This window comes from Sus scrofa, chromosome 4 (genome assembly GCF_054392235.1).
Source record: "Sus scrofa isolate SSC_HxYL_T2T_F1_AM1 chromosome 4, Sscrofa_HxYL_maternal_Yorkshire_Landrace_v2.0, whole genome shotgun sequence".
Classification (NCBI taxonomy): Eukaryota; Metazoa; Chordata; class Mammalia; order Artiodactyla; family Suidae; genus Sus; species Sus scrofa.
The window spans coordinates 76176419-76200307 of NC_139386.1; the positions used below are offsets into that span (position 1 = coordinate 76176419).

Genomic DNA, 23889 nt, shown 5'->3' on the forward strand with positions numbered 1-23889 from the left:
GAATTAATTAGTTCCTTTAATTAGCTAAAGAATCCCTATCAAACTGCAAGATGCTTTTTGCAGAAATAGACAAACTGATCCTAAAATTCATATGGAAATACTAAGCATTTAGAACAACCAAGAGAATCTTGACAAAGGAAAACAAAACTTCAAAACTTATCAAAAAACCAAAATAATAAAGACAACATAGTATTGGCATAAAGGCAGACATTCAGATTGATAAAATAAAACCGAGAGCCCAGAAACAATGATATTAATGGCCAACTGATTTTTGACAAAGGTACCAAGACAGTACATTGGGAGAAGAGTAGTTTTTCAACAAAATGTGCTGTACAAATTGTACACATGCCAAAGAATGAGGTTGGGCCCTGTATTGATATGATACTGTTGCCATAACAAATTATAACAAAAATTTATCATCTTATGGTCCTTTACATTAAAAGTCAGACATGGGACTCATTGTGCTAAAATCAAGGTGTTGGCAGAGCTGTGTTTCCTTCCAGAGACTCTAGGAAAAGATAAGTTTCCTTGGCTTTTCCAGCTGCAAGAGGCTGCCTGCAACCCTTAGCTCTTGTTCCGCTTCCTCCATCTTCAAAGTCAGCAATGTTGCATCTACTTTTCTGTATTTCACGTTTCCTTCTCTCTCACCTCTTCTGCGTCCTTCTTCCATTTTTAAGGACCCTTGTGATTGCATTGGGCCCACTTGGACAATCCAGTATAATCTCACTATTTTAAAGCCATCTGTTTAGCAATCTTATTTCCATTTAAAACTTCAATTCCCTCAAATCTTTGCCTTGTAAAATAATACATTCACAGGTTTCAGGGATTAGGTTGTAGGCACATTACAGTACCTATTAGTCTGTCTACCACAAACATCTTCCCTATTTCATACCAAATGTTAAATCAAAATCAATGGTATATTTAAACACAAGGGTTAAAATCTCTACAAGTCTTGGAATAAAACATTGGAGCACACATTCATGATGTTAGGTCAGGCAATAGTTTCTTAGATATGAGAGGCAAAATAAAAGTAGCAAAAGAAAAAAATGAGTGTTCATTAGACTAAAACTAAAAATTTCTGTGGCACAAACAATGCTGTCAAATAATGAACCAATAACCCACAGCAGGAGAGAAAAAATTTCATATCATCTATTTGATAAGAGCCTTATTTCAGAATATGTGAAGAACGTTCACAAGTCAATAATAAAAAAGTAAATAACCTAATTTAAAAATGAGCAAAGGATTCCAATAGACATTTTTTCAAATTAGATACATGGATATTCAATAAGCACATAAAACATGTCAAATCACTAGCCATCAGGAAATTCATGCAGCAATGAAGCACTAATACCTACTACAACAGGGATAAATCTTCGAATCATTATGCTGGGTGGGGAGGCAGTGGGATGGACAGGGAGTTTAAGATTGGTAGAAGCAACTATTACATTTAGAATGGATAAGCAATGAGGTCCTACTGTACAGCACAGGAAACTATGTCCAATCTCTTGGGGTAGAACATGATGGAAAATAGTATGAGAAAAAGAATGTATAAATAGATGATTGGGTCACTATGCCGGAGAGCAGAAATGGGCACAACACTGTAAATCAACTATGCTCTAATAAAAATAAAATTTTTAAAAATCACTATGCTAAGTGAAACAAACAATGGACAAAAGACCACATGTTGTATAATTGATATGAAGTGTCCAGAGAAAGCAAGTCTAGAGTCAGAAAGTGGACGAGTGAATTTGTAGTCTCGGGGAATAGTGGGGAGTGGGAGTGACAGCTAATGGACATGGGCTTTCTTTGGGGGGGGTCATGAAAATGTTCTAAAATTAGATTGTGGTGATGGCTGCACAACCCTGTGAATATAATAAGGCCTCCTGAATTATATACTAGAAATGAGTGAATTTTATACTATGTGAATTGTCACAATAAAGCTACTTAAAAACACAAAGAAAAACTACATTAAAATTCAAAATAAAATCATACAAAAAGAGTTTTTTGATAGATGTTAGAAAGAATCTGGCCCCTGCCTAATATAACTACTAATAATTCCAATATTGTACATGTGGGAAGAAACTCGTTAGATGTGTATAAAACCTATCTGATGAGAAAAACACAATGAATGGAAAATGCTGGCATGAAGTATTACTTTAGTTTTCTAGTCATTTTCAAATAACATTCCTACTTCTTATTGTTATCCTAATTACTAAGTAGCAGTATATACATGTTAATCATCTTTTAGAAAATGGCTCTGCTATATAATGTGCTAAGAACTCATATTTTAGAATCTGTCTAAGAGAAAATCCTGGCTCTGATATAATTGCATCACTGTGGGTAAATCACTCAACTTTACCTCAACTGTGGAGTAGATTTAATAACAGCTTCTACTTCATAGGTTTATTATAAAGCTTAAATGAGTAAACTATTGCTTAAGAAAGAATCTGGGAGTTCCTGTTGTGGCTCAGTGGTTAACGAACCTGACTAGGAACCATGAGGACTCGGGTTTGATCCCTGGCCTTGCTCAGTGGGCTAAGGATCCGGCATGGCCATGAGCAGTGGTGTAGATCAAAGATGCGGCTCGGACCCGCGTTGCTGTGGTTGTGGTATAGGCCGGCAGCTGCAGTTCCAATTAGACCCCTAGTCTGGGAACCTCCATATGCTGCAGGCACAGCCCAAAAAGACAAAAGAGAAAAAAAAGGGGGGGAGAGAATCTGGCACATGGTCAGGTTTATGTAAGCAACTAGTATTACTTTCTCATAAATTACCTTATTTTTTTAGGGTAACAATGATTTCCTAACCAAAACATTATTTTCTGTCACTTAACAAAACATTATTTTCTGTCATAGATGACAAAACTACTGCTAATGTTCACTTCTCATACTGAATGTTCTCCCATTCAACCAACATTTAAGATCCTATTGTTGAGGAAGCGGCATTTTGACAGTGAATGAGAAATCACGGGAGTAAAGAGACCACTTTCTCAGTTGCTCAGAGATGAATGTCAGCCCAATCGATGTACATAGTTAGAAACCAAATGTTGCTTCGTTTTTAATTTGATGTGATTAATACTAAAATTATTTCAGCAGGTGGACTATAACAGAAAACTGGAAAGGACATTTCATCTTGACAGAAAGTTGGCTTTGGACTCTTAAGAAACAGATTGTGCAGGGCTTATTCACACCTACGTTCAGCAGAGAGCCTGATGGAGAAGCAGTACAGTGGCTTCTGGGGCAACGTGGTACTTGAACTGCATCCTGATGGACTCACCTGAACACCAAATAAGTAAAATGTGTGAGCTGAAATGCCAAGGAGTCCATCTCCATAGCTAATATTTGGAACCATTGGTATAAAAGGGCAAGGGATAGGCACCATGTATTATGCACTACATTTCTTGCTGTCCCAATTTAAAATTATTGTAATCACAAGAGTGCTCAAGTTTTACAGCTTTTCAAAGTTCTACATATAAGTGGGAAGAATGTGTGCACATTAAAAGACAGTTTAAAATTAGAACTTTAGAATATCTTCTAGTTAGCCACATTTGAAAACAGAATTTTAGTTGTTGCTGTGGTGCAATGGGATCAGTGGCGTTTCTGGAGTGCTGGGGCACAGGTTCAATCCCTGGCCTGGCATAGTGGGTTAAGGATCCTGCGTTGTCATGGCTGCAGGGTAGGTTGCAACTGTGGCTTAGATCTGATCCTTGCACCAGGAACTCCATATACCATGGGGTGGCCAAAAAAGAAAAGAAAAGAAAAGGAAATGGAATTTTAATAGTTTTACTTGGGATTTTAGGATTTTAAGGGAGAACTGTTCTTCTTTAAGCTACTGTCTTTCTTTTAGCTGGCAGGAAGAAGGTCTGAACGGTGAGATCTGATCAGTACTATCAAGTTTTGCACCAGACAGCAGTGCATATTTTAAGTAACACTCGTATAAACAAACAGCTTGGCATTTTAGAATTATCCCATCAAAGGAGAGAGAGAGAGCTAGGATATCTACCTGCAGCTCTAGAGGGTTACTGGCTATAGAGAGAGAAGCAAATCTGGTGACGCTAATTCCCCAGCACTTTGTTCTGCGGTGTTTATTCTAGGAGCCCACCCCTCAGGAGCTCCTGGAAAAGCCTCAAAGCCAGAAGGACAGAGCACATGGGAAGGGTGGGATGGTAGGTAGGCTTTAGGAAGTGGGCATGAGCAGCACAGCTGGGGGCTGGCTATGGGAACTCCCTGCGCCTGCACGCAGAGCAAGAGAGGTAAGGACTCTGGAGCTGCATTCAATGACAGAGGGACAGTTGGGGAGAAACACTCAGCCCTCACCCGAGTGAGGCACACTCGCACTGGCAAATGTGAGCCATGTTCTACTCCCCTTCCTTGAGTGAGTGTCGTGCCTCCTCCTCCTAATCTGTGGTGACAACAATTCAGGTGAAAAGCACACGGTGTAGTAAATGGTTCATGAGCAAGACCTATGCGAGGGCAGGACACAAACCTTCTGCTTTGGTTGTACGTGTGATTTTAAAGGTTTATGTGAGCTGGACAACTGCTATAAAGGATTTTCCTTTCCTCCCAGGTTTACTTTTCAACCATAAACTCTGAATAAACAAACTACTGTTCAGGAACCAAAAAAGCCATTAACAAAATGCACTACACTTGTGCCTTTTATATTTAACGTACCTTCTTTGCTGGTTAAACATAAAATATATTACCCTTCACTTTCTAATTGTAATTATGTATCTTACTAAATCTAGAATTAAAAGAAAAAAGTTTTCTTTTTTTTTTTTTTTTCGTCTTTTTGCCTTTTGAGGGCCACTCCCGTGGCATATGGAGGTTCCCAGGCCAGGGGTCAAATCGGAACTGTAGCCGCTAGCCTACCTCAGAGTCACAGCAACGCGGGATCCGAGCCGCGTCTGCGACCTACACCACAGCCCATGGCAACGCCGGATCCTTAACCCGCTGAGCAAGGGCAGCGATCAAACCCGCAACCTCAGGGTTCCTAGTTGGATTCGATAACCACTGCGCCACAACGGGAACTCCAGAAAAAAAGTTTTAGACACAAGGAAGTTTACATTAGCACTTAGACATCATCTGACATATTTTCTTTATTTCTTTTTTGAAAAATCTACTGAATGGTACTATTTTTCTCCTTATTACTGTGGCTCAAGGTGTTCTGGTCACATGCAAAAAGCAGATCCCTCGTGCTTATGGAAAATTAAAAAGTCTCTTTTAGCCTAGCTGTACAAACCCCAAAGGTTTATAGTAACATCCATTACGTGAACTTGAATTAGAAACTTTGTCTCCTTTGCAACATCTTTTTTTTCTTTCTTTTTTTCTTTCTTTTTTTTTTTTTTTTCTTTTTGCCTTTTCTAGGGCCGCTCCCACGGCATATGGAGGTTCCCAGGCTAGGGGGTCCAATCAGAGCTGTAGCCACCAGCCTATTCCAGAGCCACAGCGACGTGGGATCAGAGCCGCGTCTGCAACCCACACCACAGCTCACGGCAACGCTGGATCCTTAACCTACTGAGCAAGGGCAGGGATCGAACCCACAACTTCATGGTTCCTAGTAGGATTTGTTAACCACTGCGCCACGACGGGAACTCCTGCAACGTCTTTAATCATATTATAATAGTAAGAGTAGTATCAGAATTCTGCTAACATAAAGGAGAGTGATTTCATGGTTTTTTGCTGTCATTTTTTTCCGGTGTTTTTTTCAGGTAATAGTAATCTCCATGCCTAGGTTTGTAACGGAGCAGAACTCTGTGAGGCCTTCCCAGAGTGGACTCCCACTCCTGTCCTCCACCTACCCTTTTATCTATAGAAAAATATTAGTCAAAGAACCAGTTTAATCAGAGAAGTGAGCAAAAACAGAGAAAAAGGAAAACAGTAGTAATAATTTAGCCATTCAACAAAGTCAAAGGCCTTCAGTTCTTTGAGGACTGTAGATAAGATTCTGAGTCATGTCCTTGGAGCTGTTTTGCAGATCTGAAACCCTGTCCAGTTTAAGAAGTTAACTGTGTGCTGCCCACAAGCACGCAGACCCCAGACTGGTTGGAACCACAAGGCTGATGACGATGACTCTCAATTACCTCACCACCCAGCAAGCAGGAAAAGGTCCCCAGCTGATCACACGCTGTTCCTTGACACCATAAAGCTCCTCACTATCCCCTTCGGTGGGGGGCGGGGGGGGGGCACAGCCCTTGAGGCACAGCCTGCTGTGTTTCCCTCTTGGCCTGGCAATTAAAGCTACTTTTTATGTTTCCTCCAACTCTGTCTCTGCACTTCTATTTAGCATCGGTGTAGACAGGCAGCTGAGATTTGGGGAATAGGCTCCAGAGAAACGAAGCCTGAGGCACAACTTCATAGGCTAACACGTTCTGAGAGGACCTCAACCTCAGGGAAGCACCATTTCACTGCAGTAAAGCCGAGGAGGAGCGAGGAGGGAGGGCAAACACAGAAAACACAGTACTGAATGACGGCTTGGTGACACGGGGAGTGTCTGATTGCTCTTGTCCTCAGAGAAGCTGTGGGAAAGTACAGTATTTTCAAACTGTATTCAAGAGGATATTAGAGGAATTATCCACTGCTTCCATCTCCTATTGGTCGAGTTCTTCTGTGGGCTGTACCTTCTCCTCATCTCCTAACCAGTCAGATCCTTCGGAGCCTCCAGCCTCTGCAGCACCCAGGATGCTCCCACTGAGGAGACCAGGAGAACACAGTCAGGGCCCTGAGATTAGGAGTGCCCAGGGCTTAGGAACAGCAGCCCCAGGACACAACAGGGTCTACAGCAGTGATGGCTGCCCCAGTGACAAGACCATGCCTGTGAGAGCAGGAATAGTTACGGCTGGGGCCTCACCACCCAGAAAGCAAAGCTAGTGCCTTAGTCCTGAGTGAAGCATCTATGGACTGGGGCGTAGCATAGACCCATCTCCTGTGTTGACTTTAGGGCCACACAACCATTGTTAAGCTCATCCGTAAGCCACTGTGTATTGACCTCAGTGTGATCCTCTATAAATGTTCAAACCTTTGCATGGTTTGAGACCCTGAAGAAATATATTGATTTATAATTTATAAGAAATCAGTAACCTACTCCTGGAAATTAAATCTGAAGAAATTTTATGGATTAATCCATTTTCAGTATTATTTACATAAAAAAGGGGGAAGAGTGTAAATAATTGACCATATGGAATTAGTTAAGTAAATAATGATGCATCTCCTTAAGGGATTATTATCTCACATTACTTCATTATTAAAAGGAAAATTATTTTTAAATATTGCAACATGAAGAAAATATGAATGACATAATGTTCAGTTAGAAGAGCAGAATGCAGCACTTTCAAATTGTGATTCAAAATTGTGTTGCCAGAAGAGGCTAAGTCACACAGCAGTAAGAAACAAACTAAATGTCTCAATGGTTTAAGACAACCAAAGTTTGTATACTGCTCACAACAAGTCTGCTGCATGTTGGGGAGGTTCTTGTGGCCATTGTCCATGTATTGTCCATTATTCTTGCTACTAAGGATGAATGACATCCTTCCCTGAACCACCAGGCTGTCCAGTCACTACAGTTTCTGCTTGTTCTGTAAAGATATGACTACCCATGATCAGAAGTCATCAGAGGTGTCAAGGTCAAATATTAGGCAAACCAGCATCTAGAGAACAAGTGAAAAGAAAGGAGGTCCTGCCCTGGAAATGACTCATAGCAATGCATGGGTGGGGGAGCTTGGCTCAGCTGGGGCTCCTCTGTTCAGACACACCGTGACTGCTGAGATCAGCTTGAAATACTTGTCTGTGTACCTGACCCATTACCTGACAGCACAGCCACAATTTGTCTGTCTCTGGGTCATAGTTCACCTTGTACTGTCACTTTCGGTCCTGTGCTCATATTACCCATGAGAGTCCAAGAAGGTGGCAACTAAGAACATTTGATGACAACTGTCCAGCTTGCTGCAGCACAAACACTTTGTGGAGTTGAACACTTGATTGAAATTCTCTTGCTCCAGCCCGGAAAGGTAATATTTTCAGTTTATTTCACACAGACAGCACTTCTTCAGATCCGACAGAGATGTCTGTTTCCCTGGAAAAGGTCATTTATTCCAGTTTTTTAGGACTGAGACTCAAAATCTATGCTCCATTGGTAATTTAATATGGATATAAAAATCTTTTAAGAATCCTATGGATTATTAAACACTAAAATGGGCTTCTGAAGAAAATTGTAGGGTATCTTTTTGCCAAGTTCTTTAGTTCTCGGGGGAGCCAGGGGAACTGAATATAGTTGCTTTTCAAGGTGCTTCCCAGGCCTGTGATTTTATGATAAGGACCATAAAATCAATATGCCAAGTTGAGGGAAATTACATCTTACCAGTTGTGCAGAAAATAAATCTACAGTATTCTAGATTAGTGTTTATCACACAGTAAGTGTTGCTCCCTTAGCAAAGAAATGTTGCCAGTTTCTTTGATTGCAAAGAGTGCAGAAATGCAGCACACTTCGAAAAAGTTTAAGTACACTGAGCATTTAATTTAACATTAAATATGGCAAATATGGTGAAAGTTTTCCTTAAAGGAAATCATAGGAAATTTCAAGTGTAATTCTGATTATATCCTTGTTAGCAAGACTGCAGCTAAAAAAAATCATTCAAAGCGTTAGAGCTAAATTAATACCATAAAAGAGCATAAATATATAAATAGACGAGCAAATGTCATGCCACAGTGTTTTTTTTAACAAAATCAGACTCAAAAAATTCAGTGATAAGATGGAATGTCAAACTAATATGAAGGAGTCAATAGACTTGGATAAAGAAACAATAACCAGGTAAAAAATACAACACAATAGCAAAATAAAGTTTAAAATACTTAGGAATTGGGAACTATGTCTAATCACTTATGATGGAGCCTGATAATGTGAGAAAAAAGAATGTATTCATGTATGTGTAACTGGGTCACCATGCTGTGCAATAGGAAAAAAATTGTATTAGGGAAATAACAATAAAAACTAAATAAGCAAATAAATAATTTTTTAAAAATCAAAAAATAAAATACTTAGGAATAAATTGAACAAGAAATTTATAAAACCTAAGTACAGAAAACTTTAAAATACCCCTAGAGTAGACAAAAGAAGACTTGAACAAACAAAAAGATATGTCCTCTTGAGATAGGATGATTAATACATGATTAAGAGGTTATTTCTCCTTCAACTGATTTATAAGATTAAGGTGACTAAAAAATTATAGGAGTTCCTGTTGTGACTCAGTGGGTTAAGAACCCAGTATAGTCTCCATGAGAATGTGGGTTCAAACCCTGGCCTCATTCAGTGGGTTTAGGATCTGGTGTTGCCCCAAGCTGCAATGTATGTCACAGATGCAGCTGTGGTCCTGCATTGCTGTGGCTGTGACATAGGCCAACAGCTGCAGCTCTAATTCGACTCCTAGCCTGGGAATTTCCATGTGCCACAAGTGCGGTCTTAGAAAAAAAATTATAAGGATTTTTCTGTAGCTACGAAAGCCAACACCAAAGTTCATATTGGAAAATAAGAGTTCCCATTGTGACACAGAGGTTAACTAATCCAACTAGTATCCACGAGGATAATCCCTGGCCTTGCTCAGTGGCCTAAGGATCTGGCATGGCTGTGAGCTGTGGTATAAATTGCAGATGCAGCTCGGATCCCACATTGCTGTGGTGTAGGCCAGCAGCTACAGCTCTGATTTGACCCCTAGCCTGGGAACCTCCATATGCAGTGGGTGTGGCCTAAAAAGACAGGAAAAAAAAAAAAAAAGAAAGAAAGAAAGGAAAAAAATGCAAGAATAGCTACGATGATGTTGAAAAGGAAAAACTATGACGAGGTGTTTCCCATGCGAAGACATACTTTGAAGCCCATATAGTTTAGTACAGTGTGGTACTGGCCTCCGACTAGACCAAAAGACCATTGGAACAGAACAGAATCTAAAAAGTGATCAATGTACAAATGGAAATTCAATAAATGATAAAGTTCATATATCAAGTCACCAGGGCAAAAAAAAATATTTTAAAGATATTTTAAAGATGGTAAAATTGGATTCTTAACTCACACAGTACTCAATAATCAATTGCAACCGATCTGAGTTACACCAGTTGCCTGGGGGTGGGGAGAACCCAAGGGTGGAGCTTCTCGGGGGAGGGAACAAAGAGTCCAAAGTGTGGAGGCTTGACTTTGCATGAATTACTAGCAAGACCACAAACACTAGCAAATAACTTCTAGAACTTTCCCTTTAGAAAGTTTGAGACAGCAGAACTGATTACATATTTCTTTCAGGTAAACGCCACATCTTTGGCACATCATTCAAGTTTTGGCCCTGACCAGAGGTTTGCTTGGGTGCACGTGCCCTGTTCAGCTAGAAAGATTGCCTAGGAATGTGGCAAGTTCAGGAAAAGGAGATGTATTCTTCATTAGCACAAAAAGAAAATTCTGATCTTGGATCGATGGATGATAGATAAATACATAAACCTGGGCAGACAGACAGACACACACACACACACAATCAACCTCAAACAATTTGCAGATATCCTCTAGTGTGTAATTAGGTTTTCTGGCTTCTTTTTTGTGTATGTCTTTTTTTGCCTTTTCTAGGGCTGCTCCCATGGCATAGGCATATGGAGGTTCTCAGACTAGGGGTCCAATTAGCGCTGTAGCCACCGGCCTACACCAGAGCCACAGCAACTCGGGATCCGAACCACGGCTGCAACCTACACCACAGCTCACAGGCAATGCTGGATCCTCAACCCACTGAGCAAGGCCAGCGATAGAACCCTCAACCTCATGGTTCCTAGTTGGATTCGTTAACCACTGAGCCACGACAGGAACTCTGGTTTTCTGGCTTCTTTTTCACTTTTAGATGTCCCTTGTCATGTATTTAATCCAATTTAATTTACATAAACATTTACAGACTAGGAGGATTACACCATACAATAGGACCCAGGTCCTGCATTTTTGGACTATCTGCTCATTTTCAAAGTCCACTGATGTTAGCAGTAGACCTGAGAGATTTAACATATGGAATCCAATTTTTTAAGCATATCTCATGAAACAGACATTCCTGTGCAGAACCTCCTGACAGGCTCAGAGGAGCGGAGATTCCTTAGAAAGTATTGTCACTGCTCTCATCCTCTGCCCCTAAAGTGTCCCCTGGTTGGCGCTGAGGACGAAGCTGACTCTGCTGCGCTGATCTAGCAGCATGCTGGTCTGCTTTCTAAACCCGGCCACAAGCGCCCCCTAAATGCATGGTTAACTCTCCTTTCCTACTCTTGGCCACACTGACGAAGAAAAGGCTTCTCCTTATATTCATCCGTTGTCTTTTAAATCATTTAAAGCATTTCTATTGATGATGAAACTGTTCATTTTGAAAACATGATGATGAAGTAGCAACTTGTTTTTAATAAAATCATGCTCACTGTGGAGTTTCCATTGTAGTTTAGCAGATTGGAAACCTGACATTGTCTCTGTGAGGACACGGGCTCAGTCCCTGGCCTTGCTCAGTGGGTTAAGGATCCAGCATTGCCTTGAACTTCGGTGCAGGTCTCAGAAGTGGCATTGCTGTGGCTGTGGTGTAGGCCAGCGGCTGCAGCTCTGATTGGACCTGTAGCCTGGGAACTTTCATATGTCATGGGTGCGGCCATAAAAAAGAAAAAACAAACAAACAAAAAATTGTCATTGTTTTATCCTGTGTCTGAAAGATATATATACATCTTTGCTTCTTAAAAGAGTTTAAAAGGTAAATATCTTCACCGTGTTGCTATTAACATCAAGATAATTAATTTTTTAAAATTTTCACTGTCTTTGAGTTGGTGTCAATGGTTCACTGGAAATACGCACTGGTTTTCCTGGCCAGTAAGAGGTGGTTCCCACCCTGCTCCCAGATGCTGCCCTTTAGAACACTTCTTACCACACTGCTGAAACAATTACAGTGTTTGTACTAAATGTCAAAAAAAAAAAAAAAGGACCCTGTGGCACCCAGTGCCCATCTGCCAGGTGTCCACAGCTCTTTAAGCCAGTATTTCTGCTGTTACATTTTCCCACCTAATGCTACGAGTTTACAATTGAGCAAGAATAACTTTTGCTCTGGTTTAAGGGAGTCTTCTTATAATGAACAAGTCACTCTCTTTTTCAAAATTGTGTGAAAATCTCGTTGATTAAAGTTAAATGGAGTCAAAAGACATCATTTTTTTAAAAAAACCTCATATTTTTTGCGGGTTCAATCCCTGGCCTTGCTCAGTGGGTTAAGGATCCGTCGTTGCCATGAGCTGTTGTGTAAGTTGCAGACGCTCGGATCGCTAGTTGCTGTGGCTCTGGCGTAGGCTGGTGGCTACAACTCTGATTAGACCCCTAGCCTGGGAACCTCCACATGCCACAGGAGAGGCCTTAGAAAAGACAAAAAAATAAAAAAACAAACAAACAAAACCAAAAAACCCCTCATATTTAAATATCCACCGTGCATATAATGCGGCTAATTTACTCAAGAGTCTTTTTACACAAGATAAGACAAAGGCAACTGAAGTTTGAAGGCAGCTGGAAAAATACAGCTATTCTTTGTCTGACCCCTACTGTTTGCCATGAGTAAGTGTATCATCTGAAAATAGCAGAGGGAAACCTTGGCAGTTTCTTTGTAAAAAACGGCGATTTGTTTCATTCAAAACAAGAATTTAAAAAGTGCTCTAGAATAATAATTCCTCTTCACTCAACTATATACTAAGCAGAGAAACTTAAAATGTGAAAGGAACCTTAGTTATTTTCAAATTTAGCCTTTGCATCTAACAGAAGGAAAATCTGAGAACGACTTATGTTTTCAGAGCCATGAGCACAGTTTGAATTGGTTGGCGAGGCCCCATTTCTTTCTCCCTTACTCCACGGGCCTCTAATCTCTTGCACAAGATCAGGCAGATAATCTCTGGATTTTCAAAACCTCCCACCACTACCTAATCAGCACCCTGAACAGCGGCACCACGGTCACCAGGACCACTGCCCTCCCGGAGAAACAAGCGCTCTCCTCTTCTAAGGCTGTGAGGACGGAGAGACGTTACTCAACCAAACTGAAAGACAGAGACAAGCCACAAAATTCTCTCTATCTTAGCCCAACCCTAGTTCACAATTTTCTGCTTTTTTTATGGCAAACTGAAGTAATTACTTAGTAACTGTCCACCCCAGCCACAACAGACATGGCCTTCGGTTTTGTGGCAGAGCTTCTTACAATTCAACCAACTACGCTTTCTTTGCCGTTTTCTCTGCTTGTGGATAATCTCTTCTTATAGTTGGAAGCCCTCCGATGATTTGCGTGCAATGTCACCCTGTGTGACATTATCAACCAGTGGCTTATATTTTTCTCCATGGCTTCAAAAACAGAAAGGGAGCACACATTCCATTGCTTTTGTGTATCTGTTTGTTTGTGGTTCTTTGTTGTTGTTGCGGCATCCATTGCTTTTGGCCTCTTTGCCCCTTCATACTTCATATCATCCTCAATTTAATTCCCTTCCTAGGCTTTCTTTATACACACTTTACTCATCTCTTCATCCTCTTCACTGATTACCGAGCTCAGCCAGCTCCTAGATGTTTTCCCAAAGGTGTGTGTCTAGTTTTAGATCTTCAAATAACTCTACTTTGGTTCCAAATTAGTAAGAACATTTGTCCTAATTAATTTCTTTAATTCTAAACCAGGAAATTGTCTCTCAGGTGTTTGAACATACTTCTGACAAGACCTGACCTTTCAGATTGGTGGTTTAGCAGAAGTCTACAAACCCAGAGTCCCAATTACACTGCTCTTTCATTGGGGAATATTGTTAAGTGGCTCAGAGAAGGTCATGCTTGAAGGTAGGATAATTATTCATCTCTGCTCTCTTATGTCATTATCGACGAGACTGAATATTTGGATATAGACAAAATCTTTCTAGATATAAGGGAAACTACTTTGAATAAAACTCATCAAATATTTTTCAGGGTATATGTACATTTAAGTTTGTTTGTTGTGCTTAGAAGTCTGTCGGGATCAAAAACGGTAGATATATGCTAGGATAATCATTTCCAGAGGGAGACATACCTTTTAACCATAAGCCATAACTGAATCCTGACATCTCTGTCCCAGCCTCAGCACGACTGTCACCTCTCCTGTCCAACCCTTCTGGGTTTCCTACTCCCAGCATACCTTCTATGCCATGGCCCAGTTCCCTGTCAATCATTTGAGCTTCTCCAATGGTATCCGGATAAATCCCTCTTTTTGCCCAGAGATGATTTCTGGTGATTGCATCCAAAACCCCCACTTGATACAGAAATTCTTTCTAAAGAGTGAATTAGAGACAAAAATTTCCCAAAGAAATAGAGGGTGCTTTGGAACTAGTCAACTGACTAAATATAAAGCAGAAGGCAGTGAAATTCCCAGTAACAAATCCACATGGGAAATGTAAAGCTTCATAGATCAATGTGGCTACAAAAGCTAATTTTATCACCGACAGTCACCCTAAATCAAGTCCTTTAGAGCAGGAAGGCTCTGGGCTACTGCTGATCTGAAAAGAGCATGAGGAAGGTAAGGACCTCAGACTGTCAGAAGTCAAGCAGCAGCATTTAAGTAAGCATTTAAGCAGCATTTAAATAAGAGAAATAAAATGGGTATGGATAGTAAACAGTAGGTAGCCACATGGCAATCACGTGCTTGCGTGCACTGAGCACAGCAATCTTGATGATGGTCAGTTGAGTAAGGATTTCCTGGATCCAATGTACATAAGCAACCCGAAAAGGACCTAGTTTGTTTGTATGGAAAAAATCCAAATCTGGGGAACAGAAGCCTCTCTTCAGCTACCACAATAGAGAATTGTAATCCTTGTTCAATCTCTAGCTGTTAATTAGTTCATAGACAAAGAGTTTCTTGAATAGAAGACTGGGTACTCTTCAACAAGTCCTTTGCAGTATCTCCATTAAGTGTTGTACATTTTGAATAGATATCCTTAAAAATTGTCAGAATTCTCACATTGGTTCCTTGACCAATGGCTCCTAGAATAAAAAGGGCTGAGTGGAGTCCCTGGAATTCTAAGAACACCATCCAACAACTTGCAAGATACAGGAGTGGTGATTTCTCTCACATCGCTATTCAGTTCCCCAGCGTAGTAACACCAGAGATGAAGGGGTTTTTTGAGAGTGACAGTGAATTGTCATAAACTTAATTAGATGAGGACAAAAGGACAGCTGCTACTTCAGATTTTGTCACACTGAAGCAAATAGAGACCATGTCTATGCAGACACAGAAGGCAGTAGTCAATTGTAACAGAAATTGGATGTCCACCAACCAATATGCTTCCCCTTAGAGTTCCTGTGGTGGCTCAGCAGTTAACAAATCTGACTAGCATCCATGAGGATACCGGTTGGATCCCTGACCTTGCTCAGTGGGTTAAGGATCCAGAGTTGTCGTAAGCTGTGGTGCAGATCACAGATGTGGCTCAGATCCTGCATTGTTGTGGCTGCGGTATAAGCTAGCCACTGCAGCTCCGATTTGACCCCTATCCTGGGAACCTTCACATGTCATGGGTGCAGCCCTAAAAAGCAAAAAAAAAAAAGAAAGAAAGCATTGAATCTAATGCTGGAGATAGTATTTATCAAGATTTTTAAAAATATGTAAGCACAGAAAGAAATCCTCAGTAATTTATCTGGAATTAAATCAAAACAAGTGTCTAAACAGGGGGGAAAAAAGCATCCACAAGAAAAGGTTGGGGAAATTGTTGCTTGCTGCCCATTAGTTGATTTAAACTAATAACGCAGTAGCCATTACTTCAACTTATGTTAATGAACCTTCTGATGAGCAATTAGTGACAATGTCCCAGATGCTCCCATTCTGCAAAACCCTCGCAGTTTAAGAAAAAAAGGTATTTATTTCCTAAGTTAATGATGAACAAACCACTGAGTAAAAGAAATATATAAGGATATGCTTTAGCCATGATGATCAATAAATTGCTCTTAAAGTCTCTAATATTTTGTGTCTTATAAAATGATTTCTACTAATGATACTGGCAGACACATACAGCACATTTTATAAATCGGGCACTGTTCAAAGTGTTTAACATATTTTATTTAACCTTCATACAGATGAAAAAACTAAAATAAAGAAGCTGAATGATTTGTCCAATGTTACACGGCTAGTTGGCAGCCAAACTGGGTTTTATTTTTTATTTTCATTTTTACTTATTTATTTGCTTTTGTTCAAATTGGATCAAATTGGAGCTGCAGCTGCTGGCCTACTCAGCTCATGGCAACGCCAGATCCTTCAACCCACTGAGCAAGGCCAGGGATCGATCCCGAATCCTCATGGATACTAGTTGGATTCTTAACTCACTGAGCCACAACAGGAACTCCCCAATTGGCTTTTTTAATGAGATTAAACAACTATTTATTTTTCCTGCTTAAATAACCGTCTATTTTCAGTACTATTCAGTTGTGGTCTACTCTGATAGCGGCAAAACCCTGATCTAAAAATAAATGCTAATCTGAGACTGCTGATACGTGTTTTTTCTGATGAAGCAAGGTACCAGTTCTCCGATCGAACTTCTCTAATTTTATATCCCTCTGGATCCAAGCACCACACCCCCCTCAACATTTCATATAGATTGAATACAAACTACTCTGCATTTTGATCATATTACAGAAATTCTACAGAATGTGGAAGTCTGGGAGACCTTAAGGAAGTGGAAAACAGTGACAGAATTCAGATTTTTATCATGATATGACAATAAAATAGGATTGATTACTTCTGCCACTGATCTGACTGAGATGTTTAGCTTCTTGACATTGTATGTATTTGTGTATTCATTCAACAACTAGACTCAAAAGCACCATTCAACTATATCAGCACTAAAGGAAGCCTGTCTTCCTGGAGGTTTCCATGATGACAAATGCCTCCCGTGCAAATTCCCAGTTAGAGTACCCCTAAAGTAAAAGCAGTGGCTTGATAGAAAGAAAAGGACAAAACCTTACCTCACACTTTTCTGAGGCTGATTCACAGGCTAATGTGTAAGCTCTTTTAGAGCCATCATAATGTAATACAGATGCAAATTTTGAATTAGAAAGAAAGTAAATTTGGGGATTAAAAAAAGATTATCTGCAAAATCCATTCATTTCATTTGAAGAGCATCATTAAACATGTACTATATGCTGTAATAAAAGTATATTATTATTTTCCACACAAGAATTTTTCTATTTGAATAATGGCAAAGCATAAAATGCAAATTTCAAAACATTTACACCTGCAAGCAGGATACATGTATTTCGCAGAGGCAACAAGAGAATTTTTGTACACCAGATTAGTGACAGATTAGTTCCATAAGCAGTTTAATCCTCTGACAGTCGGAGAGTCCCAATTTATCAGCTGAGATACTCAAAGCTGGCCAGGAAGCAGTTTCTTCAAAAATGCACAGAAACATCTCATGAAAAACAACAGATGCAAAAATATAAGAACCGATGTGACACATGTCAGTAGGGGTTTGGAATATTACATACACTACTGTATATTTTAGCTTTCATTTTTTAAATGTAGGAATAACAAAAGCTACTCTATATATCATAATACAGACACGGAGATAAAAATTGTTGCTGGAGACAAAGGGCATCTTATAATGATAAAAGAGTCAATACTCATAAGAACATACAGTAATTTAAAACATATCAACAAAGTAGAAATATAGGAGAACCCGTTGTGGCTCAGTGAGTTGAGAACCCAATATAGTGTTCCTGAGGATGGGGGTTCTATCCCTGGCCTCACTCGGGGTTAAGGATCTGGGGTTGCCAAGCTGTGGCTCATGGAACAGACAAAGCTCAGATCCTGTGTTGCTGTGGCTGTGGCGTAGGCCAGCAGCTGTAACTCTGATTTGACCCCTAGCCTTGGAACTTCCATACGTCATGGGTAGGACTGTAAAAAAAAAAAAACAAGTCATGGAATGGGAGAAAATAAATCAAATCTCTGATAAAGGTCTAGTTTCTGTGATATATAAACAACTCTACCACTCAGCAGTAAAAACACAAATATCCAATTAAAAAATGGACAAAGACTTTAAAGGCATTTCTCTGATAAAGATGTACAAATAGCCAATAAGCACACAGAGAAGAATGTTCAACATCATTCATCATCAGGGAAATGCAAAGCAAAACCGCAGGAGGCTATCACTTCACACCTACTTGAATGACAAAAATAAACAACAGACAATAACAAGTGTTAGAAAGCATGTGGCGAGATAGAACCTTAATACAGCTCTGGTGGGAATGCAAAATGATGCAGACACTTTGGAAAGCAGTTTGGTGGATCCTTAAGAAGCTATGTATAAAAATATTATATGACCCAGCAATTCTATTGCTACATATATAAAGCAAAAGAATTAAAAACAATGTTCAAACAGAAATTTATATATGGATGTTCATAGTAGCACTACCCACAATAGCCAAAAAAGGAGGAAGCAACCCAAATATTCATCAACGGATGAATGGATAAACAAGATACGGTCTATCCATGCAATGGTATATTATTTAGTCATAAAAAGGAATGAAGTTACAACATGGATCTGCCTTGAAAATATTATGCTAAATGAAAGAAACCAGTCACAAAAGGCCACCTATCTTGAATAGGAAGGAAAGTCCGTAGAGACAAAAGTTTCATGGTTGGCAGCAGTTGGGAGGATATTAAATGTTGGCATATATGAGGGCTTTTTGGGGGGAGAAGGATGATGGAAATGCACTAATACTAGGTAGTGGTGATCATTGCACAACTATTTAATATACTAAGTATTGTGCTAAGTATTACATATACTAACATTTTAAATGGATGAATCTTCCAGTATGTGAATTATAAAGCTGTTATAATTAACCCTGGATTTGAACAGTATGGATCTCCATACAAATGGAATTTTTTTTTTTTTTGGTCCTTTTGCCTTTTCCAGGCACATGGAGGTTCCCAGGCTAGGGGTCTAAATGGAGCTGTAGCCACCGGCCTATGCCAGAGCCACAGCAACTCCAGATCTAAGCCATGTCTGCCACCTACACCACAGCTCATGGCAATGCTAGATCCTTAACCCACTGAGCAAGGCCATGGATCAAACCCCACAACCTCATAGTTCCTAGTCGGATTCGTTAACCACTGAGACATAACAGGAACTCCACAAGTGAATTTTTTTTTTTGGGGGGGCTGCACTTGTGCCATATGGAAGTTCCTGGGCTAGGGGTCAAATTGGAGCTGCAGCTGCAGGCCTTCATCACAGCCACAGCAAAACCAGACCCGAGCTGCATCTTCAACCTACACTGCAGCTTGCAGCAACACCAGATCCTTAACGCACTGAGCATAAGCAAGGCCAGGGATGGAACCTGCATCTTCACGGATACTATGTCAGGTTCTTAACCCACTGAGCCACAAAGGGAACTCCTACAAGAAGATTTTTTTAGAATAGTAAATACTGTAGTACTATCCAACCCATGGTTAGTTTAGTCCAGGAATGGTAAACTGAGGATATGGAGGAACTGCAGATACAGAAAAACTGTGAATTCTGGGGTAACTATAAATTATACACAGACTTTTGACTGTGCCTAGAATCAGTGTCCCTAGCTACCTCATTGCTCAAAAGTCAACTGTTTTAAAATGTATCACACTTAAAACTCCCCACCCGATTCTTTACATTCCTTGTATTCTTGGATAAGCTGCATCTCTCTTTACCCCATATGTTTGAATCCCTCCTGCAAAAGAGCAGATGAGTTCAAAATACAGTATCTTCAAATAAAGCATTTTAACAGTGAAAGATGGAATTTTTGTTTGCAGTACGAGAATACCATACAAAGTGAATTTTAGCAGTTTAACTGTCCTAATGCCTCAGGGATGAAGGAGAAGCTCCTGAAATCCTGAAATGCGTACTTTTCTACCCCCCAACCACCACACTGTTCTTTGATTAGCCAAGGAAGTAATGTCATTATGCCTTTTTTGCCTCCTTGTCGGTCACGACTGGAAGCCCTGGACCGCAGCCATCCTTCATCAACCCCCCATCCCCATGAGACTATGCAATGTCCCTTCTCTTTCTCCTCCTCTCCTTGTCTCCATCTCTAATTCCAGAACTGCATCCACTGTGCCCTTCAGAACTCACCACCAATCATCAGTAAGATCCTCCATATTTTCAGGCTTGTCCCCAAGTGTTCCTTTCAGCTTCTTTGTAGAACAAAACCCTGGCTCTCCCCAGAGATGCCATTCCCTGCAATCCTCTCAAAAAAAATGGTTCCTCTTCTCCCACCGTCCTTATACTGTCCCGCTGAAAGCTGGGGTAGATATCTTTCTTTTTCCTCCTTTCTACTTTTAGATTATCCTCCCTCCCTTTTCTCCAAAACTTTCTGGCTTTGAGGATCATGTGGTAAAATAATACCGCCTGTAAGTCCTCATTTTTACTGTCACGGATGGATCCCCAGATCATTTTACCCTACATTTTTCTGTGGATCACTATCATTCTTCTGTGATGATTAAAACTTCCTCCTGGCTTAATTCTTGGAAATTGTGGCTTACACACTCTGATCTCTCAGCACCTTGATCTCGTGTCTACAATGATCTCGCTCACCCACAGTGCTCCAGGTTTGTCCTTCCCAGGAACCACAGAACAGGACACAGCAGCTCCTGCTCAGCCCTTGGCTGCAGCCGCAGATACAACAGAGGAGAGTTCCCTGGTCATCAACAAAAGCCCTCAGAGCAATGCCTAGGAATTAACGGCCAAGGACTTGGAGACGCTTATCTGGCCAAAGCTGCTTCCCGAAAGCGGAAGAAGGGTCTTTTTGTTCTACATGGAGGAGTCCAGTGAAGAGGAACATCAGTGCCTTTGTGTATTATTTATACCATTACTCTCTTAAATACATGAACTACATCAACTGTATAAGATCCATTCTCATCCCCAACATCATTTAAATAAACCAACCAACTGACCAACCAACAAATACAAATAAATAAGATCGAAGGATTGGGAGACCCAGGGTAAACAAAAAAACAAAAATGACAGCTCCCCCAGTAAAGTCAGCTGTAGTACCTGATGATTTAGATTTACTATCTATAAATACTTTACATGAGATGGACTCAGGGCGCTACCCTAATGTAAAGTTATGATTTTCCAGCTGGGTTTAATTTCAATTCTGAATACAAGTCATTATCAAAATGCAAGAGATTGAGTTTGCCCTAGCAGAGGAGCCCTACTCACTAATTACAGGCTTAATGTTAAATTAGGTCCTGTTTCTCTGCAGCAGCAAAGTAATCAGAGGAGAATCCCATGCCTCTATTAAACATTTACATTAGGATAGGGCTAATTACGCCAGGATTGGTTGGGCAGCACTGGCAGATGTTCTAAAAGGCTGTGGAAAATGCAGTTGCTATTTCATAGAAGATGGGGACCCACTTAGGACCATCCTGATAGCAGAGCAGGTACATGAGAGCACGTGGAGATCAAGAGATGTACCGCATCTCTCCTGACAGAACTCAGTAAAATGGATCATCTGAGCCCCTGCTCTCCATCTGTCTCAGGAAAAGACCTCAAGTATTCACAAAGGAAGTCCACTACACTGGCAGATTTTCACAACTGAGTGTTACGGAAACAGAAGGTTATGTAAATTGTTCTAATCAGAGTTTTAGTCTTATTTTTAAAAGGTAATAAACCCAATTGTGCCAGCTGACAGTACTTTTCCCAAGACTTCTATTCACAACATAAGGCAGGAGATTGGAGAGACTATGAGATTTTGCTTGTTTTCAGTCCTGGTTGTTTGTAGTTGGGTGGCTGGCACCTTGCCAGCCATCTCTGCTAAACAAAGGGGTGAACAGAGCTGACTCTGTTGTCTGTTTTTCCTCCCATGATGGCATATGTGGGGGAGGGGGTGGGCAACTGTGGGCCAGACAAGTGACAGATGACACGTCTGCAGCAATGAGACTTGCCAGTGCAGGAGGCTCTTCCCTCCCACCAGGCTCAGGAGCCACCATGGCCGCATGCACATGGAAGATCCCTCCAGGTGGGCTTGGAGCACAGTTGTCTAAATGGACAGGCTTGATGCTGCCGCTGAGCTTGGCAGATGGCATGGATGACCCCTGTTGGGCTTCCTGTAGTTCTGGGTCATCACTGGACATTTCCTGTCTCTAGGAGGTCTTTCAGAACATTAAAACTGCTTCCCACTAGAACCAAAGACTCCCAGCACTGACCTTTCTTTTCTTGGAAGTCAGATTATTCCTGAAAAAAGAAAACTTAAGTTCAAGTCTGCAAGAATCAACTTCTCCCTTACAGGTAGTTTTGGGGAAAATCCAATGGTGTAATCCTACTTCCCTTCCAATCTACCTTCCCACATCATGGGCTTTCTACAGCCCTCCTTCCTCCCATGCTCTGTCTTGCTGTCATTCTCTCCCTTCCTACCTCATCCAGATACTGTTCTTCTCATTTTCTAGGTAAGAAAGAGAAAATTCCTTGAAGACAGGAACAAAAAATTGGCTGGTCTTAATCACCATCATATCCCCAGCATCTAGCACAATGCGGAATATAATAGGTATGTAATAAAAGCTTATTGAATAATTTTTGAAAGGGCTAATATAATATCAAGAAAATAAGAAAAAATCAGGATTATCTATGTGACATAATGTAAATCCCCAAAGAACTGAGCCACATGAAAACAAAGGCTCCATGTATTAAGCATCCATGGTCCTCTTCAATGTGCTGCTTCTCTTCCCATCTAAAGGTAGAGGTAATTTCTCCACCCTCCTCGAGTCTGGACTCTGTGTCTTTGACCCATAGAGCACAAGGGAAGGTACATCCTATCCAATTCAAAGCCTAATACTGGAAAGATTTTGCAGATTCTGCACTTGCTCTCTTGGAAGCCTGAAGCCAGTATATTCTGAAGAAGCTGGTGTGGCCTCCTGGGGGCTGAGAGACCACATGGAGGAGAGCCGAGCTGCCTCAGTCAACAGAGAGCACCAACTGCCAGACTTGTGGGTGAGGCCCCTGATGAGCCATCTGCAATCAGCGAAAGAACCAGGCAGATTGCAAACTAGCAGAATCGTGAGAACTAATCAATTGCTGTGGCCTTGTTGGGGGTCAGCTGTCCAGCAAGAGCTCCCAGAAACCCTCCCTGCTGTTCAGGTCGTTGGCACCTCTCTTCTGACCACCAGGGCCTGGAGCTTACATTCCTCCAAACAAGGCTGCAGGTGCCTCTTTGAGTTCAGGTGATTCCTCAGGCTCCCCCAACTGGCCACTACTCAGCATCCACTGGCTCTCGCCCATCTTCCTGGGACTCTGTACCTTTGCTTTACACCCTGATTCATTCCCTTTTCTCTTTCTCTCCAACAAATAATTTGGTTGGAGAGTCTTCTTGGTTTTTATTTGTAAGTCTTCCCCATGAACCTACTTCTTGGATCAGCGCCCCCTCCCCAAGTTCTAGGCAGCACAGCCTATGGAGGATGGACCCCTGTTTCACGTACCCGCATCCCATTGAACCTGACCAAATTCTGGGGACACGCAAGCCCAGGAACCTGCTTCTTCAGGAAAGGGGCTCTTCAGGCCAATGCTTTAACTTGGAATATTTTAAAGAAAGAAAAAACCCAAAACGCTGTGGACAAATGTAACTCATATAATGAAAAAATATTTATGAAACATTATTTTGAACACAAAGCTCCACCGTCTATGTTACATTAGGACTTTTATTACTATTTGCAATACGTTTTTGCCTTTATATCTGCAAATGATCCACAGTGACCTTCAGGAAGCTCTTTACCAATTTATTTCATTGTTAATCATAATTTCAGGAGTAGCCATGTCTGCTTATTTGGTCTGTAGTAAATGCCTTTTGACCTGGGTCTAGAGTTTCTTTGCTGGTGATGTTCTTCTCATTCATTTTCTAGATACTCTGAAGATGATCATCATT

General features: G+C 40.8%; 1 long non-coding RNA gene across 3 annotated transcripts in view; it reads right to left on the reverse strand.

Moving 5' to 3' along the window:
- LOC102158507 (uncharacterized) overlaps nucleotides 1–23889 on the reverse strand; it is a 277472-nt gene that overhangs the window by 201361 nt on the left and 52222 nt on the right. The window contains exon 3 of one of the 3 annotated variants that reach the window (XR_014843758.1): nucleotides 5816–8064. The exons of the other annotated variants lie outside the window; for them this stretch is intronic. This is a non-coding gene — a long non-coding RNA (uncharacterized LOC102158507). Of the gene's footprint in view, nucleotides 1–5815; nucleotides 8065–23889 lie in introns of those variants that run through there. 3 annotated transcript variants of the gene reach the window in all.